Consider the following 20,499-nt stretch of genomic DNA (forward strand, 5'->3'; position numbering starts at 1 on the left):
CCTTCCTCTCAAATATAGAATTCTGTCTCCCCTTCCAAAAGAAGAAATTACCCATTTCTGAAGACTAGGATGAGCAGTGTTCAATGACAGGTTTAAGGTAGGATATTTTGTGAGTCATCATACTTAGAAACAGAAGCTTTATAACATTTTACAGGGGAAGTTCCCAGCTTTCTAAAGTGATATTGGACCCTAGAATCACAGCATTGTGACATATGGAAAAAAATACTTTTCATAGGCTATGGAGAGTTCTAGAATTTTTTCGTTTATATTTTTCTGTTTCTGAGGTCCATACAACTAGACGCATAGGAGTGGTCTGACTTCAACGATATTACTTATGTCAGTAAATATTTATCAGTGTGAGCAATAGATGGATATTGCACAATGTAGCCCACGGTAACTAAGGCAGCCTAGCTTTCTAGGTTTGGAAAGATATGGAAAACAGTACCATTACAATTCTCTAAAACATGTCTCAAGCCATTTTTCTGTAGCTGATTTGGCATGTATAAAATGCATAGTGGTGTGATCAGGCATCAAAGTTTATTGGCACTCCTTTAGGATGACCTGCATGGCTCACTTGTGAGTAATGCACCCAACCCAAGCTCATTTCAATAAAACCTTCATGCCATACACCATAATTTATTTTCTTTGTCTATAACTATCTAAATATATGCAGGAAGAGTGTTTTATTTATTGACATGGACATGTATTTTACTCTCACTGACTCATGTGGTAGGAGGCATACATGGAGTGAGTGAAGTACAGCTGTATATGAAATATGGCAGTTATTTGTGCAATAATCGAGCCAGATTCCCTGGTGTAGAGAAGCTGCACACAAATGCAGACTTGGGTTTGAGGGGAGAAAAGAAAACCTTAAGGTCCCTTATTCCTGGGCATGGCCGGTGAGTGGGCCAGCCTTGGCATACATTATAGCTTCTCAGCTGCCTATGACTCCAAGAAGCCATTTCAGCAGTCAGAGGTCACAACTAGATTAGGGCAGCTCTCCAGCCATTCCCCCCTTTTCCACAACTTCATTCCCTATAGCAGGAGCCAGGACTAGAGCAGACAAGTTTCACCAATTGATCATTCTCCTATACAGGGGAACCCTCTAGTAGCCTTTTTTCTAGTTGCTTTGTGTTGTCACAACAGAAAGCCAGAATACCACAAAACAGCTGGAGCATGGACCAGAACCTGTCCTGTATATTACATGTTAATACAAATTGCATACACCCTTATTCCAATCCCACTTACTCTGATGTAAATTTTGGATAATTCCATTGTAGTAAATGGATTTGCACTATAAGAAATCCAGAGAAAGTGAAAGCAAAGCCAGGCCCTTACATAATAAACAGCAGCTGTATTCCTTATAATTAGTATTCTGTACAAAGAAAGAATCCAAAACTGTAAATTCTGAGTAGAGTTATAATTTCATCTTAATCCTAGGTGTCCTTTCTCATCAGTGCATTAGTACATATTGTGGAGAATGGCTTAAACTGGCATTTAAAATCTTCCACTAATTTCAGCAGGATTAAAATACATGAAGCTTTTGTCTGACATGGTACTATAATCTACCATAGTGAATGGAAACTGAATTTCAAAAATATGGTGTAAAACAGACCAGGTTCTCATGTCAATGCAAATGACAGAGTCAGAAGACCTGTGTTCTTTGTGAAACCCAGATCATGCTGCTTAGGCCAAAATATTCAAACTTAAATCAGTGGAAGCTGTGTGCGCAACACCTCTGAAATCAAGTGCTAAATCAGTAGGAGCATAAGTATATTGAAATGTAAGAACTGCCATTATAGATCAGATGAATGAGTCAATTAGTCTAGTTTCCTGTCTCCGAAAGTGACCAATACCAGATGCTTTCGAGGAAGGTTTAAATCTTCCATAATTGACAATTATGTAATAACATACCCCTGGAAGAAATTTAATTCTAATTCGGGGCAGTATGTGGTTGGCTTATGTCTGAAGCGTGAAAGTTGATATCCCTTGCACATTTTTATCCCTATTAGTGTAACTCAGGATGATATTTTTTCTTATCATTATTTAAATGTCTAAATCTTTTCTACAGGTGGAATCCCTAGTTCCTGGAGGCTGTCCATACCACAGTGAGTAACACTTATCTTGCCCTTGTCCCCCAGCCCTCACACAAATCATAGATTAGAGCCTACCATAGAGAGGGTTGTTATGTCCCCTAATCCAGAGAGAGGAAGGATGGCCCAGTGGTTATTACACCGGCCCGGGACATAAGAGAAACAGGTTCAATTTTCTGCTCCACCACAGATTGCCTGTGTGATGCTGGGCAAATCACCTTTAGGAATCTGGCTCTAAGGCCACGTCGACACTACCTGCCGGATTGGCGGGTAGTAATCGATCCCCTAATTGATGCCCATACTCCACCTCAGCAGGAGGAGTAAGCGGAGTTGACAGGGGAGCTGCAGCGGTCGACTTGCTGCTGTGAGGATGGCCAGGTAAGTCGAACTAACATACTTCGACTTCAGCTACGTGAATAGCATAGCTGAAGTTGCGTATCTTCGATCGATCCGCCCCCGCACCCAGGGTAGACCAGCCCTAAGTATTTCGTCACCTAACTTCCACCCAAACCCCATGTGTCTAATCCTTCTCAGAACAGGTTAGAATGTCAAAGTGGTAAAATGCTGGATGGCATCTTTTTTACACCAGCGCACTCAACATCACTGCCATCAGTGAAGCTGCACCAATGATAGCAAAAAACCATTTATTGTTAACAAGGCTACAAAGGCTACATGGCTACTGTCCCTATAAGCTCTGTTTTGCAGGTGGAAAGGCAGGTCAGCAACAGCACTCAAACATTCCTTTCCGGTCCCAGCTTCCTCCAATATTCACAGTCATTCAGCTAGCAACTCCCTTATGGCCCATTAGACCTTAACCAAAGGAAAGGCTATAAAGTCCCTTCTGCATGAGGAATTAGGTTGAGCTGTTAACCTTCCCCATGAAAAGAACAACAAAGAAAAGTTAGTAAGCAGTAAAAGAAGGGACACTCAATTTATTGTTTTGCTGTTAAATTTACACCTTTTGTTAATGAAAAAATGTATTTCTTTTCCTCACAGTTATTTTCCTTTGGCAATTTAAATTGTGTGCTGCTAGCCCGTAACTCCAAACAGTGTTTTTTCATTCCTATTAGCTGTATGCTTTATTCATGCACTTTAAAAAGCAATATGGCTCATGCTGAAGTGCTAAACTCCACCTGGCCAAAACAGAACTTGAAAATGTTGGGTTATTAGTACTTAAACAGAAGGCTGATATGTCTTTCCAAAATCTATCCCAAAGGCAAACTGTCTCTTAAAACCAAAATCACAGATCGTTTTTGCTTTTCAAATCTACGATAGAGTATATAATTGGGAATTTTAAAAATGTCAAAATGACTCTGGTGTTGATCTGGCAGTGGAAATAAAATACAAGGGCTGCATGACTAACTCTAAAGTTAAAAGATTATAATCCATCTTTAACTACTGACTTCAGTCCAATTTTCCATATTGGTATTATTCTTCTCTTGGAGTGGGTCTGAAAATGGAGCACTTCCCACTGAGAATTGGGTAAATTTACAGTAATGTGTATATTTCTGTGGAAAAAATATTCCAGATCATATCTGGTATGTGGGGTTTATTTTATCCCTACTAGTGTAACTCAGGATGATATTTATGACCTGATTTATGACCTGACTCAAAAAGTTTCACTGAAGCCCCACTAGCTGAAAGAAAGCAGTTACTGAAAGTAATTCAGACTTTGGTGAATGGGTCCCACCTGGTACTCTTTAAAAAATGCCAGGCCACATCTTGCTTCACCTGTTAATCTCATTTGGAGCCCATGGAGGCCTCTTTGAGTGAGAGGGAACACAAGTCTTTTTCTAAAATTGTTGCCTTCTGTGGCTTTAGTGCTTTACTCGCATAGGGAAAGTCTCTGGCTGAATGTACAATTGTTTCAGACAAAGAAGCATGAGGGTGTTAGAGAATGGGAGGGAGAGTGAATTAAATGTGGGAGTAAGATATTACAAATCAATGTCCAAGCAGGATAAAATAAATAAGCTCTATCAGATCACAGTGGTGGGGGAAATAAGAAAGGGGAAGAACGAAATATTCCTCAAAATCCTATCGCCCTTGCTGCTGCTGAGCAGGGGAAGATCTGTGCTTTAGTACATGGAACTGTAAATCTATACAGGTATCTGCTGGCCACATCCAGCTTCGCAATTTGTGGAGCCCCTGACAGGAACTGATGTCATGGATGCAGTCCCACCCCCAGAAGGGGAATCAGAACCTGCCTACCTCTCTAGTTCTACTGCCAGAGGCAAAGTTTGGGACAATGGGAAATGTTCCCTACCGCTCCCTTCTTTGAGCAAACCTAACCTAGAGACTTGCTTCAGAGATGGGATGGGACTGGTGGAAAGAAAAGTATTGGTGGATCTGCATAATATTTGATTTATCAACTTTGACATTGCTCTTCTAATAATCCATCTGACAAAAGTTATAGAAGTGTAAATCCTTCTGCTTGGACTGCTTGGTGCTCTGTCCCCCACTGCTGGTGGCTAGGCCAAGTAGAGATCTATGAGTTTGCTACAGCCTTGGTCAACAAAGAGAGATCTTTTAGCTCAGGCAGTAGAGGCTCATGCATTAAGAGCCATAAGTACCAGGTTTGATCCCTGCTGCTGACATCCTGGCTAGGGGCATTGATGTAACAGAAGTGATCACTGGAATTTATTCTAGCAACTTGTGACAGAGGGTCTGCGTCTCTGTCCCTAATTCATAGTTCATAACAGAAAATGAGTGTGGGTCAAGGAAAACAGAGTATTGAACCGAGGAAAATGCCAATCTGCCTATTTGAAAGAACAATACAGAAACTGGCTGGTGTGGAGACATGGAGACTAACTGGTGAGCTATGGTATCTAAAATAGGTCATTAAGACTTTGAAAGGTAGCTATTAATCATTGTAACTCCCATTTCTTAGTGAATGGAGCATGTTCCCAAAACCTATTTTTTTGTGCAGGTTACAGGAGAACACTGGTTTGCAAAGCAGTTGGTAGCTGCCCTGGATCAATGAGAGGACTGTCTTGACATACAAAGTGACCCAGATGCAGAATTTAATTAGTTAGTTGGGTGAGAGAGAGCAGATGTCATTAGAGCAGGAATTTGCTTTTTAGAGATTATGGATCTTTATTTTTCCTCTATAACTAACTCGAAGTGCCTTATCTAGATTAGTTTATGAGAAGTGTAAATCTAGATATGTTAAGCAAAGTATTTCTGTTGTTTTACTTCCAATTTCTCTATTTTTAATAATTCTGTTTTTGTTATGATTACTGTTCTATAGATGACTTAATACAGTCCTCCCTCAAAGAAAAGAAAACTCTGTAACCTCTCTGGAGAGGTGCTGAAGTTAAAAAAGTTTCTAGAAGCTCCACACAGTCTTGGCTAACGAGTATGGGCAGAAGAGTCCTGGCCCAGTGACTCGTTGTGTTGCCAGTAGGCTGAAAGAGGAAGGAGGACAAGAGTTGGTGGTGGGGTTGGTCATACCACATTTCATTGCATTCTGTATTTGGGTAGGATGCAATCGGCAACACTGGACACTGAAATACTTTACCACATAACATGGACATATGAGGTATAGTATTCCTTCAAAGCACTGCCAAGGTGTCTTAACTATGATCTAAAGAGAATAGCATCAAGAGGTTAGAGGGAGATTAATATTCATTCATATGCAGTAATCCTAGAGCATAATGAAACTTCCAGTAAGAGTGCTGATTAGTTCCAAATGCCTTTTTTTTTGGTGGTGGTGATTTGGAACCTAAGTTGTTCCAGGCATTTGAACACAAATGAGCAAATGTTAAATAGAAAATGAAAGGCTAAGTGGACAGACTGTAAAACATCAAAAAACAGTGACAGATTTTTTTGAGCAGTGCAAGGGAACAGCAAGGGTATCATCAAGTCCGACTCATCAACCTGACAGAGACATTTTGTGCTGGCTAATGTCCCACTGAAGGTGTTATATTTCTGGAGGCAGCAGAGAAAGAGAGACAGACAGATGCAGAGGGAGCTGATGGACACACGGGTGTGGACTGTGGTGGCTTTATTGTTCTGGCTGCAAAACTGAAACTAACACAAAAGTAAGACTTTGCACTTCTGTAGAGCAGAGAAAGTGCAAAGAGCCCCCAAACATTTAAAGGGACAGGACATCACAGAAGAGAAAGCTTTTGAAGCAATTCTTTGAATACAGTTTTTAGGATGTTGGTGTTGTTTCAAGTGAGCAACAAATGCAAAGCTACACCTCTACCCTGATATAACGTGACCTTATATAACACGAATTTGGATATAACGCGGTAAAGCAGTGCTCCGGCGTGGGGAGGGAGGGGGGCTGCACACTCCGGCAGATCAAAGCAAGTTCGATATAATGAGGTTTCACCTATAACGCGGTAAGATTTTTTGGCTCCCGAGGACAGCGTTATATCGGGGTAGAGGTGTTTTTCCTAACGGAGTAAATATGCACAGTTGAGGCAAACCAAAGATATGTTTCAAACATGCAGTAGTTTTATTTTACTATAAATTTGTGATTAACCAATGTATTTGGAAGATTGATGCAATTTAATCTTGTAATTGTTTCAGTATTAAGAGCGGAAAATATAGAGGGTTAGAAGAATGTTTGGAGACCAGTTTATTGAATTGCAATGTAACTGAATTAATGAAATTTTGAAACTGTAAGTAATGTTATTGAAGTGTTACAAAATACGAACTAAATTTTGATTTCATAACAGAAGATATATGATTTATATGATAGAGGCAAGAGAATGAAGTATTGTTTCCTAAATGCTGCTCATGTTACATATACTACACTGTAATCTGGTTGGTAATATTTGGAGGAAATATTGCAGAATTATAATTTACTTTGTTACTGGTATGAAGTAGAATATGAAGGATTGCCCTATGCACAAATTGAGATTTTATCAGTACCTTGAAGGAAAGCAAAAGAAACCAGGCCAGATCCTCAGCTGGTGTAAATTGACTCTGCTGATTTAAACCTGCTGAGGATATATCCCACCCCCATGCGTCTCTCTCCAGTGCCTGTGATTACTTAAAAAAAAAAAAAGCCACAACGCAACCGTGATTTCCATTAATATTTTTCATGTCAAACTTTTTCTCTGGTGTTAGCATGTTGCTACCATGAAAGTATCATACAGCCAGAATCACTGTGGGCTAGATTCTAACAGCCCCTCATGTGAGTGCACAGGTCACCTCCCTGCCCATATTGTAGCAACCTTCATGAAACTTGAAGGGAGGAGCACAGGTTGCAAGAGGGAAAAGTTTAGAGATGGCAAAGGAAGTCAGTCTGTGTGCACACAACTGCAGCCTCTCTCTAAATCGTTTTCTTAATAAAGAGCCAGTTTAGTTTTAGAAACCTAGAGTCCTCTCATGTTATTACCTAACACGCAATACATGAATAACACATGTGCTCTGCACAAGGGCCTGTCAGAAATACAGTTCCTGAACACCAGGGACTGCTCCTTCTGTGTGCCACCTGGGCATAGCCACAAAGGATGCAGGAGGAGGAGGACATGGCTCCAACCTTCCCTCTGCACCAGTGGAACTGTCATGCTCGTGGGAGTATATTGTGCCATATGAAGGAGGGGAGTGGGCACACTCCCCCTGCATACTGAGGCACACCCAGCGTAAGCCAAGGCTTCATAGGCATGACAGAGCCCTGTGTAATGAACATATATTCCACTCTGAATCCATAAGAATTTCAGCCAACAAATAATTTAGAGGCTTTTGTAATGGTTTAACTAGGTAATTAGTGAATACTGAGCTGGAGAATGTTCAGAAAGTTCGGGCAGCCCATGCCATCGTGTCTAGCATGTTGATGCCAGTCCCTGGAGTAAAATAGTTTACATTCCTCCAAGAGGAAGCCTGTTCAGTATCAAGGTACCTTTAAAAATTAGCTGACAGAGTACAATTTATTTTAAAAAGGGGGCCTAGCAGCAAATCTAAACAGAACAGTAATCATGCTGAGCATAGTAGGATCATATTTACCGGTACTGTAAGTAGGTACTTATTAAAAGCAATTAAATTATAGTATGGATGTAGCATGAAGTGCTCACTTCAACTGTTAGAATGGCAAATGTTTAGGTAATATAGAAGCATTGCCTAACTCGGGTCTTGTCTGTCGCAACCCTATACATAGTTATGGCTCTGTATGGCCAATTGTCGGTCCACGGCCATCTTGTTCTGCTAAAAGGACAAGGCAGCCTCCATCTTGGACCAGGTTCTTGTTCCACAGGAGAGGGCAGAGACCTAATTCTGCCCAGCAACACCGTGGTGTCATGTGCAACCCTGAGGTGCGGTGTGCAACATTCTAGTGCTGTGTGCATTTTCCTGCTCTTTTCGCCTGGTCATCTAGGGGTCGGGCTAGTGCCTTGTGCAGAGACGCCAGTGTGCCATGTGCAAATCCTGTTGGCGTGGGGGGCAACAGCTTGGAGCCTGGAGGGTGTAGGAGCCAGGGACCAATCAGATGCTGACACAAGTGAGTGAGACCCTTCGAATAAAACTAGGTTTCCCCCCAAAATTTGTGTGGAGTATCCGCGTGTCAGCTGAAGGGCCTGATCAACCTTTCAGCCAGGGTCTCCTCCCGGTATAGCTAGCTCGTGTCGTGTCGTTTTGGATTCGTTGTCGCTTTGGATTTATCGTTTTGGATCTATTTCTATCAGCTCGTCATGCTTCTGGTGTCTGCTCTGCTGGTCAGCTGCGCCTGGAGTGCGGTATTTGCTTTCTAATTTCTGACAGTTTACTTACCTAGCTTCCCCTTCCCCCCCCCCTTTTATCTCGGTACCAAGTGTGTATATAGTATATAAGAGTTGAATTATTGAGCTCATAATTGCACAGTTGTCTAGTTTGTATAGTTGTTCTGAGTTTTAGTAGATAGTTAATTGTAGACTGTTTTAAGTTGTGTGAGTTACTGCTCTGTCTTTGTCTGGAGTGTTTGGTGCTAGGTGCTGTCTCCACCTGAGGATTAGCTGACCAAGGGGTTTCTGTCCCCGCGGTCTGTGTGAGTGGAACCTGCACAATCGCAGCCGCACCACACTCTGGTAAATCCCTTAGTGTGAAAGCAAGGGCGGTTGAGGCAGTGGCCTGTGGGTCTCTTTTTCTGTGTTGCACCGGGCACCGCTCTGACAAACCCGATTTCCTCCTTGTGTAATTGGTGTGTCTGTCTAGTCAGTGTGAAGCAGTGAGCAGTATAGATTTGTATTGTTAATGATTTTTGGGTGTGTTTGTATTGTTTGATAACATCCCAGCTAAGAATTGCCTCCTCCCTCGGCCCAAGTTGTAACTTTCCCCCAAATAAATGCAGCCACTTGGCTTTAAACTTAATTCTGGTCCAGCCTGGTTTTTCCTCTCCCAATACCAAAGCTGATCGAACTGCAATCGGTTTCGGACATTGTCCTTCTTAAGTTTTTCTTATACACATTTTACCCGATACAACCTTACATTTCTATATCTTCATATGAAGTGAAGGTTAATAAGTTACAAAATTCATATCCTTCCATAGTTTAGTTAACAAAACATTATTAAGAAGTGAAGTATTTAGAATTAGAATACCTATCTATCTAATCTATATCTATATTAAGACACTTTTGTTTAGAGCTTGTTGAATAAGAAAGAAACAATTTAGGAAGAAAATCGTTGTTTGTGAGTTCATGTTATTTGCTGTTCACAGGTATTCAGACAGCTACTGGATATTTGTGAAAATGTTTGAGAATACAAAAAGCTTCATGAATGTTAGTAGAAATGATTATTCTTGGGAATCTATATCTGATGTGTATTATTCATTTTGTTATTTTCCCGTTAAAGTTTCAGCCATCCAATGAGAAAGCAGAAATCATACCAAGTGATTTACGTCATCAGTCACACATCTCTAATAACTGTTAGCACATAAAAAATAGCATAGCTGAAGTGAAAATGTGTGGACAATTTATAGGCTTAAAATTTAGTCACATGAACTGTTCAGTGACTTCTTACCAATAATGAAATATGTGAAGAAATCAGAATTAGTTTGTGAACAGAAAAAGGATTAAGTATGAACCAAATATTATTCATGGTTACTTCCTAGATCAGCATTTCTCATATGTTTTCTGCAAAAATACTTTGTCTGAATTTAAGTGCCCCAAAGAACAAGTTAAACCACCATGTAAAGAGCTGCTGATGAGACAAAGAATAAAGACTCGTTGATTTTAAGTGTCTATTACTGCTGTTACCAAGGAAACCATAAAATACAAAGGCAAGAAGTCTCACTTCACATTGGTGATGCACCAATGACTTCTGACATGAGTATAAAATACATACTTTCTGGAACTATACTATATTGATTAAGAAATATTTTCTCATAGAAATGACAGACAATTCTGCTCTTAAAATTAGTTATTCAAAGCTAAGTTCCTAAATATATAATCTGTCTGAAATTCATATTATGGCCTTTGGATATCCAGAAGGAAATCATTATGAATTTATTGGACTGAAAAGCCATAAATATATATATAGCAGCTGGGGCATACTATACTTGTGAGAACCACATCATCTGCAAGATTAAGGTTACATTTAATTCATCTGAATATAATTAAGCAGAGTACTTCAAACTTTCCATTTTAGATTGGGTTTTACTTTTCTACAATAAATCATTATCTCAAATTATCTCAATTGGTAACAAAGTAGAAAAATTGAGCCACCTGTTGATTCAGACTATACTTGACAAAAATTAACATTACTCACTTTCATTGAACTTTCAGGGGGAAAACAGGAATCAGATACTGACAATTTAGTCAAAAATACATTTTCTAAAAAATTTTGTTGTGCAGGATTTTGTCAGACTGTCTAATAATGATATGAAATAATGCAAGTTTGCTATTGCTGGCTGACATACACTTCAGAAAAGGGTGGGGTTTTTCCCCAGCTAAATGGCAATCTATTTATCAAAGATGCTATAGGCAGCATAGCAGGCCATTGGCCCTTCCCTACAGAAATGAACACCGGTAAGATTGGCCAGGCGGGATCCTCCATAGTTTAGTATTAGCATTCAAACACTGCAGCCTCTGAGGTCCTCCTATCACTAGATTTATATGGAGTCTCGCCAAGTTGTGGTGACTGTTATAGAGCATGCTTTTACACGTGCCTTAGCTATGAAGAGGCTGTTTTACTGTATAATTTCACATTTAGTTTTGCAGCCAGGTTCAAGTGGGTTTATGGGATAAAATGTGCTTTTAAGCCACAGCCCCTGGGAGTAGGAGGGGGGCTGTATGGAAGGGGACCACCCCAGTGGGAATGCTGGAGGCATGATTTTAATGCTTCCTGAAGTGCAGTGGTGTGTGGCCCAGGCACCAGCCTTTCACAGGGTACTCGGACCAGCTGTGTGTACTGAGGTCAGAGCTGTGGTCTTGGCCTCTCTCTCTCTCTCTCCCCCTGCCCATGCTGAGGTGTCTACTCCCTCCGAGGATACTGGACTCATGGGCTCCTTGTGCACTGGCAGCTCAAGACCATGACTGTGCTCTCATGCTGCAAGAAGCCTTCCCATGTTTCTCTCCCCATTATGCTGGGCACAACATGGCCCATAGTTTGGCTACAGTGAGAGCCTGGTTTAGAGTGTGCGTTCACAGATAGTCTGGTGAAGTTAATGCTGCTTCGATTGATGTGATTTTAAATGTCGTTTCCTCAGCTAGTCACAGTGCACAGGCAATACAAATGAACAGTCCGTCTGAGTGCACTGGTGGGATCCTGGTGGGAAACCCGCTGACTTATCTGCTGCTACAACTACAATAGCTATTGTGCTGTCAGCCTCAAATTCACTAATTTATTTATTTTTTTAAATCAGTTCAAAATTGTGGTTTGAGGTCACATATCACTTTGGCTGGTGGATGCAAGATCCAGTACAAGTTCTCCTATTATTTCTGATGAAAGAACCAGAGTGCATGCATCACAGGCCACTTCACTCCCCACTTGATTGGATGTACATCTGGGTGGGCATGCATATGTGTGTGTACCTGATAAATTACAGAGGTATGTGTGACTCTATCTGCCCCTTTATTCACGCCACAAACCAAAACTACTAACAATGACTCCCAAGGTACTTTTGTTTCATATTTCAAATATGTGAAATTTCAAAATGATGAAATTTGACTTTGGAATTGAATTTTCAAGCTGATCTTTGGAAAATATATATATTTGAAATATTGAGGGTCCATACTTCATAAACCAGTGCTTGACATATCATAAGTGTAAATCATTCTGTTAGATCCAATATCAGATAGCATATATGGCATTGGTCATCTAAAAGTGTTATTGCTCCAGTGTGGAGGTTAATAACCCCTGGGAAATTAAATTAGATTGAATTTCATTGAGCTCCTATAAAAGAAAGCCCCCATACCTCCAGGAAGCAACATTTTTGGTGACCATGTCTGAGGAGATTTTGGCAAACCAGTAAAGTGCCTGAAATCACTATTGCTTATTGCTAAAAGCAGCCATGTCAGCAGGCCGTAAACTGGCCATGCAGCAGCCTCAGCTTAACCAAGGCAGGAGGGAAGGGGGTTTTGGGTGCCACAGAAAGGGCGGCTTGACCCCGCATCCTTCCTGGTAAGAATTGTGTTGAAATTGCTGATACATGCATTTTAGAAGAACAGGAAGCTTGTCCATGTGCCCTCAGGAATGTGTCTGTCAGGGCCTCAAGGCATGCAAACTCTGAAAAAAAACCACACCTGGGTTAATGGATGATCAGAAGGAAACATCTTGCTTGACCTTTGAAACTGCTTGCTTAACAAGTTTTCTTTAAGTGACATCATTGTATTAGTAATGTATAAAAAATGGGGGAAAAGGATGCATCTTGGGGTCCCCATCGGCAGATGGAAGATTTGGCCACTGGAAGGCTGCAGCTGTGCCACTCAATAGCCACACTTAGTTTTGGTAATTATCGAGGGTTGGGGTGTTTTACTAACCTGTTGAGGACATGTGTAAGTGCTTGAGACTAAGTAAAGTTTAGCTTTAAGTGAAAGCACTCTTGAGTTGTCCTGTTTGTGTCAGCCATTGATCGGTCGGACGGCCGTGTCTCCCCTGATTTATTCCCTGACACCTCCTCACACAGAGTAAAAGTTACCAAGAGCTTTGGGCTGAAAGAACCCCGGGTAACAACCACTACTGGCCTTAAATTGATAATATTGTCTATGCTTATTTTTGCAAATACATGTAATAGGTGGAATGCAGAGGTACATTCCAAAGAAATATCTAAGCAGGTAAACATGCTTTTCTTTGCTTGCATAATCAATTATTTGTGGGCCAATTGGTTCATTTTTATTATTAAACACTTAAGCTAGCAGAGCGGCTATACTTGACAAGCTATGACTTCTATTGACCTCATATTTGCATGGATATATATTTTACATTACAAGCAGTCTATCAACATTATTTAAGGTGTCAAAGAATAACATTGCATTTCTAGGGAATTTTATCATTTAACTTGGATGAAAAGACAAATATATAGTACAGTAATAGTGAACTGGAATGTTTAAAAATATTTACTAAGTACAAAAAGCTACAATAATATTTCTCAATATTTGAGACTTTAAATGCACTTCAGTCAGGGTGTTACCTGGGGTTCTTTCAACCCAAAGCTCTTGGTAACTTTTACTCTGAGTGTGTGTCAGGAAATAAATCAGGGGAGACACGGCTGTCCGATCAATAGATGGCTGGCACAAACAAGACAATACAAGAGTGCTTTCACTTAAAGCTAAACTTTACTTAGTCTCAATCACTTACACAGGTCCGAAACAAGTTAGTAAACCACTCCCAACCCTCGATAATTACCAAAGCTGTGTGTGGCTCTCGAGTGACATAGCAGCAGGTTTCTGATGGCCAAATCTTCCATCTGCCGGTGGGAACCACGAGATGTATCCAGAGAGAAAGTCCAAAAAGAGTCCAACTATCTCAAGCTTTTTTCTCCTTATTTATACATTAGTAATAGAATGATATATCCATTAAAGAAAACTTGTTAAGTAAGCAGTTTCAATGGTCAAGCAAGAGGTTCCTTCTGATTATTGATTAATCAGGTGTGGGCTTTTTCCAGAGTTTGTAGCCTTGAGACCCCAATAGACATTCCTGGGGTGTCTATTGGGTGGGGAAAAACTTTTTCACTAGGAGGGTGGTGAAGCACTGGAATGGGTTACCTAGGGAGGTGGTGGAATCTCCTTCCTTAGAGGTTTTTAAGGTCAGGCTTGATAAAGCCCTGCTTGGGATGATGTAGTTGGGAATTGGTCCTGCTTTGAGCAGGGGGGGTAGACAAGATGACCTCCTGAGGTCCCTTCCAACCCTGATATTCTATGATTCTATGATCCTGCTCTTTTAAAATGAATGTATCAGCAACTTCAACACAATTCTTATCAGGAAGGATGTGGGGTCAAGCTGCCCTTTCTGTGGCACCCCAAACCCCTGTCCCCTCCTGCCTTGGTCAAGCTGCATGGCCATTTTACAACATGCTGACTAAATTGCTTTTAACAATAAGCCATAGTGGTTTCAGGCACTTTACTGGCTTGCAAAAATCTCCCTGTACAAGGAGATACTAAGTTGTGGTTCCATAGTAACCACTGCTACCACTCATGTAGAATGTAAGAGTATGCCTAAAAACAATGATTGTCCAAAACATTGGTAGATTGGGCCTGTTTGATGTCAGAGCCATGCATCAATTCCCAGTGATATACATGTGGGAACTAAATTAAATACTCACAAAAATATCTAGACTGGTTATCCTCAATGACTGAGGGGCAATGTTAACAGAGAGGAAAAAGGCACCAGATGGGATAAGAGGTGAAGAGAAAGGTAAGGGAGGAGGGAGTGAAAGGCTGAAGGTAAAAACGACAGTTTAAACTGCTTCCTCTCCCAAAGTGCAACCTGACCTTTTAGCAGCACTTTGTGGCCCTTTCAGCCACTTCCAGCTCACTTCCTAATGTACAAACCATGCTGCGAGCTTGTTTGATGTTCCAAATTACATTTAATAAAAGAAAGTGAGTTGAAAGCAGCTCTTATACCATAAACCTCTACTGAAAGGGCAGCTAGGTTTCTCAGAGATATGAAGGGCAATCAGGGTTATAAATATTTTCTAAAAAGGTGAGAGAGCTTTAGGGAAAACAAAAACAAAACCGTAAACATAATAATATTAGTTGAGAAAATGTGTATAAAACTTTGAACCTTGTCTAAGCTTCTTAGCAAGAGCTACTTTTTACAGTGGAAGGATATATTGCTCAACACTTTCCAAACTGCCTTTTAAAAAAATTGTTTTAAAATAGAAATTAATATGCCATGCTCTAATAGAAATAAGACATTGCAGGGTATACATTAGTAAGCTACTGGTACATACCTGGGGTTCATTGTGATTCGCAGCTGAGTGCCTTAAAATCCCAAGAACTGCACCAGTAGTTTAGCAATGCACATGCTGGAGTTGCTCTACTACTATGTATGTTGTTGTATTCTGTTTTATGGAGCCCCCCCACACCCCCCCTACACACTATGAAGCCATTTCATAGTTGCTGAACTATGGCCCAAGTTTCTGAAATATGGCCAAATCCTCTGTCCTTCACTAACTCAAGTAGCCTTCATTCCATACCTGTCACAGCATGGCTCTGCAGCCAATTAAAGGAGGCTTCTTCAGTTCATTGGCTCATCCACAGAGGAAGGACAGGAATTAATGGCTCCTCTCATTTCTCCCGTGGCCTGTCCATGCTCTATTCCCTTCTGCCCAGTAACACCCAAATAGCTCACTGAGATCTGAATTTGGCCCCAAGACACTTGCTACACTACAGAAATGACCAGTTGCTGACAATGGTTGTTAGCAACACATTCCCACCCCCAGATTGCCTCAACTGCTGCTCCATTTACAAACACTAACAGAGTGGACACAGTCAGCAATGAGTCACTTTTCTTGCAAATATTAGTGGTTTTAGAGCCTTCGTTCTGATAATGTTCTTTAACTGGTATGGAGAAAAGAACTGTGAACCGACGGTTTGGCAGGTTAAAAGCCTTTCAGTTCACCTTTTGCATATATTATTAAACTCCACAGAAAGGTGTAATAAATAGTGTTCTGAATGTGACTTTCAGATTGTAAGATTGATAATAAGTAGGATATGATCCTGAGATTTTATTTCCAAGAGGCCTGTTGCTTTCATATTTCAAAGTTCCAAAGTCCTTATGTGTCTGATTAGGATGTCCATTCCTGCTGATCAGAGGTAAGTGAGGTATATAACATGATATCCCCAAGGAATATATGACAAGTACACAGAAGTGACAGCCACAAATGAGATGATTGAGTTGAAATATTAAAACAGAAGAAGCTATTTTATAGTTCTGGTTCCATCTACATGCATGGGCAAAGTTGAGAGTGGGGTTTGGGGAGGATGACGCATATTATAAGATTGCACCGTAGCATCTTCTTTTAGGATCAACTCTGAGCCCTGGAGCGAAATCACATGCTGGATCCTGCCCATGAAAGTAAAACCAATGGAATTTTTTTAATCTCAGATTTGGTTTTAACATCATAGATTTTATTTTAGAATGATATCTGATATCTTTTGACTTCTTTTTGTGAGCAGTGCTGTCTTCTGAATCTGAGGCACAGGATGGAAATGAATGCTATTGTGGTAGTAAAGCTCTCATGATGAATTGCACAGTAATAATCCTGCTCACTGTCATTAACATTTGTACATAGCCTTTATGGCATATATTAATTTTATATGTTATGAAGTATATTAACAGCTTGTTTATGGGCCACTTCATAAACAGGAAAAGGCTGATCTCTAATATTGCACCATCAATCTTTACCAAAAACGGAGAACTCTATGGACATGTAATCACAAGTATAACAATTAAACTTAAGCCCTCTCTTTCCATTAAACATTTCATTATTGTAACATTTGATCTACTACCCAAGACACTTGTGACACCCTAACAAATATCTTAGATATAGTTTATTATGGAGCTTACTGAAATATATGAGTAAAAGTACTATATTTGCTGGTTCAATGTCTACAATATCTAGAAACAGCAGGAACAAAAGTTTTCTTTCATGTCCTGAGACATGAACAATACTAACGTAAAACATTGAAGGGTGTGTTTCATGTGGAATGTTTGTATTAAACAGAAAAATTGCTGGTTTAGATGTAATATGGCTTATAGAATTACTGTTACTTTTCTCATCATCACCACTGCATTTTTCATGGGCAGATTCTGATATCCTTCCTGACCTTACTCCAGTCATTTCAAAGGGATTATCTCTATATTAAGATACTATCCAAGGTGAGTAAGACCTAAATTGTCTCATAACTGTGCTTAACATCTCCTGCTTCTCATTGTAATTGAGGGTTACCAAATGGCCTTTAGAATCTGTCTCACTCCCACTCCAAAAGAATAAGGGTCTTTCTGAAATGCAAAAAATAAGTGAGAACAACTCAATTAACTCTTGATCTTGGAAAGCTACAACATATAGACAAATAACCACTTAATTGGGTATCACAGACTGATTATTTCTCCTGATTTTCTTTAAGAACTTTCTACACCTTGTATACCTGAGCCAAAGCCAGTTCAATCTGTTGGTCAGTTCAAATCCTTCAAATTCCACTATTCAATCATATCAAATTCCATAAAAGCTGCTAAATAAGGGATAGAGGAATGGGACAGAAATGATGAGGTGACCCAAAGCTCACCACAAACTCGTATGAAATCCAAACATTCACAATAATCCAAACTCATTACAGCACCAGTCTCACTTATATCATATGCCTTTACATGGGGCTAAAAGGATAGCAGAGAAAATATTTTTACATTTTTCTTTCCTTTTAAAATTATCATTTTATCTGCTGTAATTCAAAAAGCGCATCAAAGCACGAGAGTCTTTAGGATGATATGCAGCGTTAAATCTTGCCATAATAAACTGAGTAACAGTCATTTAGGAGGAGATAAAGCAGGTCTTTAAAGAAAAATCAGCATGTAAAGAAAACATAATTTTAATAGTCAGAGGTTTGCCCTCTGGAGAGACATGTTTTGTTTTTTTTCCTCTTTTCCATCAGCAGTTGGTTTTCTTCTGTATAATAAATAATAAAGAGAGCACAGTAGTCTTCAGTTTGCCAGCCTTCAACAGGTGTTATGGCACAGATGCCTAACAGTTGTTCTTTTTTTAGTATGGGACACAGCTGCTAATATTTGCTTCCATTTTCCCACCATGCTCCACTATTTGAACCCGCAAGAATAAGTCCCTTAGTCCCAACCACCTGCTCTTTGAGTTTCAGGGTTAGCATCTTACAGCTGTCTCTTCCTACCAGTCTCTAGCCAGACAGGCTCATGGGAACTAATATGGGAAAGGAAGAGAAGAAAGTACCAATTAAATGAAAACAAAAAATGTTATGAAAAATAAGTTTTATGTTAAGAGAGTTTGGAGAATAAAGACTGTTGTGTCTTCACAGTATGCATACATATAGCATCCTGGAACTCTTTTCAGAGTGAGTCACTGGGATGCAAAACATATTATATTCGTACAGTGAGGCACTGTAATCAACTTGGACCAACTGTTTGAATAGGAAATAATTACTAGAGGTGGGATTGGTCCTTATTTTTTTAGCTGCTCCAAAGTGCAACCTCTTTCAGGGGTGGAGCAAAGTGCAGTGGCCTGTAATAGTTTTTCCATCTCAAAGTTATTCATAAACATCAGACGTCTTCGCTGTTGTCAATTTCAGCAAAGGCAAAAGTAATAAAATGTGAGCATTGTGATCAATGCATATGGCTCTAAGGTAGAGAAACTGATGGAGTGTACATGGAGCACTGATTATTAAAAAAGGATCCAAAAAGCTAACTCTGAGTTGTACTGTTCTTTCCAAAATGGCAGGAATATCAGTTTTTCAAGATCCTTGTTCCAGCAACTAGAAAAATAACAATTTGTTATTCTTACATGGGCTGTGGCAGCCTCTAACTTTAACAGTAAACATAATTTGTTCTATAACAATGTAATGTAAAAATACCCTGTACCAATAATATATTTCCTTCTTATACTGCATATAATACTCCTCCACTTGAGAATTATATGATTAAAAACTGCTGTTTGGTACCCCATACTAATTGTAGATTTTCCTACATATGCAAGAATGCAGGAGAAAATATGGCTAAATATTTATTATATTTTTATTACTTCATAAATATAAAGCTAATGGAAAATAAATTGTAGACATGCAGAATTCTCATGCAAAATGTAAAACTCTTTTTCACTTACAGCTCCCGGCAGAAATGCTGGGTTTTTTGATGCTATTCTAATTTTAACCTGTCTGATTGGGAAGAGAAAGAGAGTTTAGTTTAACTGGCCTGGAAAATCTCCCACACAATGCACACTTGGATCCAAACAAGATCAGTTACATCCCAATCTTTATCCCCTTGAAATCAATGCCTAAACTCCCATTGTCTGTAGTGGCAGCAGGATGTTTTTTGTTTTTGATTTTTGCAAATATGTTCCAAAAGACTGTTAGATAAAGAAATTAGATTTCTTTTTTGCTTACATTTCTACTTCAGGAAATCATTTTCATCCTTGAATGTCTCTTCTATGAAAGAATACGCATGAGCTTTTTTATTCAAATGCCTTTGAATAAAATAAACACTAACTTGACTAATTCCCATACTAACTTTGTAAAGAAATATTGGCCCAGATGAGTATGAAGACCAATTAGAAAAGTAAAAACAACAGGTGAATATTCATCCAGGCTGCCAAAACCAAAGAAAACCAATCTCTTATTTACTTATCCCTTTTTACTCTATATTTTTCATCCAGATACTGTACTTTCTTCATTTTGCTCATTTTATGAATACTTAACCATATGAAATATTTGTTCATTTCAAAAGGAATTCCCTTGGATTTCAAAAATAATGAAAAAACAATTTCTAAGCTTAATTGGGGAGACTTGGAACCTCTGTACTTGCTCGATCAATTTTAACACAGCAAAAAGCATTTTAACGATTCCTTTGTCTACATAATCATTTGCAACACAGCAGAAAAATTCCATTCTTTCTAAAGTAAACTTATCAGAGTAGGACAATCAGCTTGATGTCACACTTTAAAATGTTTTAAAAATAGGTCCTTTAAATGCTTTTAAAAATGTAAATTAAGCTTTAATCACCATAGCAATGAAGTTCAATATTCCCAGTGGATAAATCAATTTCAAGTGTTATACTGACTTCTGGTATGAACTCTTAAAGCACTACTCTGTAGGCTTCCCCAGAGTTATAATACTTGGTGTGGAGCCCATTAGATTCAGTGAAATGGTCATAGCAGCTGAATACATAGCTCTTAGCCCCAAGGGTGTATCTACATACAATGCACATCAAATGCTATATACACCTACATTATTAATTATTAAGTGCTATTGGTGTGCACAGTGCCAGAGAGAATGTAGAAGGTACTTTCCCTACCCTACCCAAAGGA

At 39.5% G+C, this 20,499-nt stretch overlaps 1 long non-coding RNA gene across 2 annotated transcripts in view; it reads left to right on the top strand.

Moving 5' to 3' along the window:
- Positions 1 to 279: 279 nt before the first annotated feature.
- Positions 280 to 20,499, top strand: part of LOC123372717 — a 127,815-nt gene continuing 107,595 nt past the window's right edge. Inside the window, exons 1-4 of one of the 2 annotated variants that reach the window (XR_006580419.1) lie at positions 280 to 336; positions 2,072 to 2,108; positions 2,406 to 2,471; positions 17,265 to 17,336. This is a non-coding gene — a long non-coding RNA (uncharacterized LOC123372717). Of the gene's footprint in view, positions 337 to 2,071; positions 2,109 to 2,405; positions 2,472 to 17,264; positions 17,337 to 20,499 lie in introns of those variants that run through there. The other variant, XR_006580420.1, reaches the window with a different exon arrangement.

Source organism: Mauremys mutica, chromosome 6 (assembly GCF_020497125.1).
Source record: "Mauremys mutica isolate MM-2020 ecotype Southern chromosome 6, ASM2049712v1, whole genome shotgun sequence".
NCBI lineage: Eukaryota > Metazoa > Chordata > Testudines > Geoemydidae > Mauremys > Mauremys mutica.